This window comes from Triticum aestivum, chromosome 4B, assembly GCF_018294505.1.
Source record: "Triticum aestivum cultivar Chinese Spring chromosome 4B, IWGSC CS RefSeq v2.1, whole genome shotgun sequence".
NCBI lineage: Eukaryota > Viridiplantae > Streptophyta > Magnoliopsida > Poales > Poaceae > Triticum > Triticum aestivum.
In genome coordinates this window covers 128,427,565-128,432,694 of record NC_057804.1, presented here as the reverse complement: position 1 = coordinate 128,432,694, position 5,130 = coordinate 128,427,565, and positions in this window count along the sequence as shown.

Here is a 5,130-nt window from a genome sequence, read left to right as displayed (position 1 = left end):
ATAGGGCCTCCGTCACCGCGCCCCAGCACTCCATCATCCACCCGCCGCCCTGCTGCTCCGCCGCCATGCCCGAGAGCGCGAGGTGGAGGGGAGCGACGAGTGGGGCCGGCGATGGCGCAGCCGCGGGGCCAGCAGCGCCGGTGGTGGCCGAGGCGACGCCGACGCCTCCGGGGCCAGCGACGGCCGCGAGCACTATCAGGGCGGCGGCGACGACGAACTTCACGATGGGCGCCATCGATCGACAGGCGAGAGATGCCCGGCGATTTGTGGCTGCAAGGTAGCTAGCAATGCAAGGCCGTGTGCATGCTCTGCATACGCACTAGCGGCGTGTTTATATAGTGGATGATCGACGTGCCCGGAAGGCGAAGTGGAGGAGGCGCGCGTACGTTTCAGGGATGCGGGGGAGACGCACGGGCGGGCGTTGCTGCGCCATGCATGCATGGTGCCTAACTTGATTGTGCGTATTGATGCCCCGCTAGCGAACTCGATAATTGATCACGGGAACGGCGGTAGCCGATCGGCTCACTGATGATTCGCGCCTGCAGCGTCTGATCATGTCGCATGGATCACGGTCCAACGTGCACGTACACACGTAGTACCAGTACATATGAACATCTCCCCGCAAAAGAAAGTACATACGAAAGTACATATGATCGCGGAACGAATGTAAAAGGGCGCCATAAACTGACTGTTTTTTCTTTTGCCACGTTTTATTTTGCGAGTAAGCTACCCGTGCCACGTTGCCTTTTACGAATATATAAAAGATTTTTTTTGAGGGGTAAAGGAAATGTATTACCCAAAAGCAAAGGAATGCATCCCTACACAGACTAGGAATACTTTCTTTTTGTGTGAAAATGGTCCAGTTGTATTATCAAAGTTCAATTAAACTACAAGGAATATTGAACATAATAAAAATTACATTGAGATTCCAAGACCCCCAAACAAGCACTACTGCCACTAGAACGAGCCACAGACGCGCCGTTGTCGCCGCTCCCCTATCGGAGCCGGCTTGACCTTGTCGATGACAACCAAAAGTTTTCATGCACGTGCCCCTGAGGACCAACGTCCTCAAGCCACAGTCGTCGTCGTTGAACCCTTGATCTGAAGCACCTGACACCAAATCTCTTCACAAGACGAGAAACCCTGACCATCACCACCCCAAAGAGACGGCAGGAAACTACGCCAGAGCTCCATCGACTACGTTCAGACAGACTTACTCGAGGAGGATCGGAGCTCGGAAGACAAACTCGAAAAAGTAGCGCCGCCATCCGCCCAAGCAGCGCACTTGCGAGGACTAAAATCCGAATATAAACTACTAACCAGAGCAGAAGTACCGGGATTCCTCTCCCCGCCACCGGTCGCGGAGCGGCAGGCAGAGGCAAGGTGAATCCACGAGCTCGCTGGAGAAGTTTGGAGAGAAGAGTTTGCCCTAGCCACTAGGGTTAAGCAAAGAAAATGAGAATAAATCTTACATACTAGGAACGTCAACAAGGCCAGAATGGATCCAGACCATAATATGGTCCTTCGTTCTCCCAAAGTTTACTAAAACATGGCAAACGTTATTCTGCTCTCCAAAATATGAGTAATTCTACACTTCAATTCACCCAAAGCCTTTTAATCTCCATCAGCACCATTGTGCATATTGGGAACGATCCTGTCCCTTAGCATTGATCAATTGAAAGGCTAGCGCGGTACTTGAGAGAATCAGAATTTTTTGGACTAGTACAAACACATAGCAACTATATAAAACACACGCACAGGACAGAATATCTTGAGATTGACGAAGCCGACATAAACATTTTCGTAGTCGACGGAAACGTATTCTTTCCACTGAACGCAAATTGTTGGATGGCTTGAAATAAAATCAGAAAGATATGACCACCAATGTCAAGCCTAGGATTTGAAACGGAGTCTGGATGTTCAAAGTTCGCTATGATCAAAGCTCTGACAAAACCGTGAATGAAGACCGGTGGAGACTCAGAGAGGTACAAAACAATACTCCACGGAGCGCATCGTTAAGTAGCCCATACAATTTCTTTCCAGGACTAACTTGATCCCCATGGGGAGTGAATAATTCAACCATGTTTCTCGCTCCTTGTATAAAAATATATGCTGAGGGGTGCTTGCCCCTTTGGTATCATTTTTTAATCCAGGACCAACCTATTTAGTCTAGGAAGAAAGTATTTTTTTTCACCTGTAATGTACCCCTAGCGGATTATATGTTGAGTTGAGTATGCTATGTACCCACCGACTCGTGGTTGCTACAGGTCGAATGGGTCATTGGACTTGAGTAGTCTAGCGACCGACATTAGAAAGATGGTATCAGCAAAGAGTAAATTGCACAGAAGTACCATAATTGAGGTATTGGAAGCATATTGGTATCAAGATTGGTAATTTTTACGTGTCAGTATCAAGATTGGGGCGAGCCGTTGCAAAAAAGACTAAAAGTGCGTTTTATACGTATTGACAGAGAAACTGACCGGTTGGGCCCGCCCGTCAGGCGCCACGCTGGCCAGTGCGCGCGTGCCCGCGCGCTGACTGTGCGCTGACTAGGACGAGGCCGACTCGCACCTTTATAGTCGCAGCTGTGCGACCGAGCCAGGCCCGACCCCGACCCCGCTCGCCTTCTTCTTCCTTTCTTCTGCTCTCTGCCTCGCCGTCGCCTGCGCCCACCACCGCCGGCCGCCACACCACGCCGCCGCAACCATGGTTCTGGAGGACGAGAGCAGCGATGACAACTCAAGCCTCCCATACATGTACTCTGAAACCTCCACCGATGGGCTGAACCAGGTAAGTTACTCCATTGGAGCTAGGGTTAGGGTTAGGTTTAGGAAATTGGGGATTTTTGTGTGTAGGTGGTCTTTGTTGTGAGGATTTTGTTTGATTTGATGTGTCCTCATGCTATGCTTTTGACTGTGCAGGTGCCTTTCTCACTTGAGGACCTGGATTACAAGGGCCTTTAGCTAGATCTGATGGCTTTCTGCGAGAAGCATGGGAAGCCATCAGAGAGGCTTGTTGTGTTTGAAGGAACAATGACTGGGAGAAGGTTCTTAGCATGTGCAGAGCCGGTATTTTTCTTGCCTTGGTGATTAAGCACTGGATGTGTTCATTGAAAGTGGCAGAGTCTTGTTTGCCACATGTGATTCAGTTATGTGCATGCTAAATTTGTTAGTCATATGTGCCCTACTGTAGTGCTCATTGTGGGAATGCTCATTATTAAGTTCAGTGGACTACATTTGTGCTAAAATATATGCTCCTGTTGTAGGCACATGCTATTTATTGACACTTCATTCCAAATGCAGTGTTGCTCAATATTAAGTTCAGTGCAGCCAGTTAGTAACTATTGATTACTGCCGACAGTAGGTAGTCTCATTAGCTAGTTTGTTACTGCAGGCTAGTGTAGTTTATTTAGCTGCGCAAAGTAGTTCACATTGTATTGCTTATTATTGTTTACAGTAGGTAGTATCAATGGTAGGAGTAATGGTGGTGCACATTTAAGATTCCATTATATTAATGGTCATTTTTTAGCAACTGATGTTGCTTAGCACATGGCTGCTTAGCAACTGCTAAGTTGAATGGAGTGTTACTCTTCTGCCTGGTAAATATATTGATCATCCATTGTAGGATTACTTTAATTTATTTTACAATGTGCTCCTGTTGCTTAGCAAATGGCTATGCAAATTCAGTTCATGTCAGTGCCAACATTAGGTACCGCCATGAACTAACTGTTGCTTAGTACTCTTAGTAGTTGTATTGTACTAAATGTTGCCCTTCTAATTTTTCCAGGAAGGTCACAATTGTGGGTTTGTTCAGTGGGTTGATGAGCAGTGGCCCCCAACAATGGAGAATGCATTGTTGAAGCTTTGGTCAATGGTTGAAGAGAGCAAGTGTGCTAGGGCGAATGATAATCTTGAAAGTGCTTTAACTATTCACCAGTTGACAAAAGAAAAGAACAAGCTGGATGCAGACTATGACAAGTTGGTGAAAGATGTGCATCAACTTGTGGATATGCAGGAGGATAGGGTTGTGGATTTCAGTTATCTGCAGTCCAACATCACATATCAACAGGAATGCAGAGTTGAGTTGGTTGCTGGTATGAAGGCAGAAATGGCAAAGAAAGATGCAGCTACAGAGAAGCTTTAACAGAAGTATGAAATCCTGTGCAACCTGACAAGTGCTCAAGCAACTGTCATCCAAAACCTGAAGTTGAAGAATATGAAAGAGAAGGAATTGCTGAATGAGGCTAGGATGAATTTGGAGTTGAAGAATGCAGAGTTCATACAGTTTGAGGAGAAGCTCACCCAAGAGAAGCTAGAGTTGAAGTTCCAGGTTGCTGATCTGCTGAAGCTCAAGGAAAACCATAATGAAGAGAAGCAGATGCAAGAGTTTAAGATTACTGAGCTCATGAAGGCAGAGGAGAAACTGAAGGAGAAGATCAAGGGGATCCAGGCCATCTTGCAGAACTGAACAAGATGAATTGAGATTAGTGGGCATTGCAGACCTTTTGGGAAGGATGGTTGTGCAATGACCTAGTAACTTAGAATTACGGTTGTGTAATGTATGGTTCTAGTACTAATTGTGAACTCTGGCTGTTTATGTACCTAGTAGTTATGCTATTCATCCTTTTGTGAGAAAAGGATGGATTGTGCATTTGAACTCCACTATGTAATGTTAACAATGGTTGTGTATTCCTATAATGTGTTGAACTCCAGTTAGTATAGTTTGCTTTCAATGTTAGACTAAAAATGATGACATAGTGATGCTTATGTTAGACTGGAAATGATGACATACTGATGCTTATGTTATACTGATGGTTAAATGCTTAAATGCATTTGCAAAAGGAATAGTTACATATGTTAGATTGATGCTTAAATTCTTAAATGCATTTGCAAAAGGAATAGTTTGTTATGTTACAAAGTTGATGGCTTTAGGTGGTTCCGTCGACCCCGAGCCACCCTAGACCAAAGTTGAGGACTTTAGGTGGTTTCGTCGAACCCGAGCCACCAAAACCCAAAATGATGGCTTTAGGTGGTTTCGTCGACCCTGAGCCACCCTAGACCCTAGTTGATGGCTTTAGGTGATTCCGTCGACCCCGAGCCACCAAAACCCAAAATGATGGCTTTAGGTAGT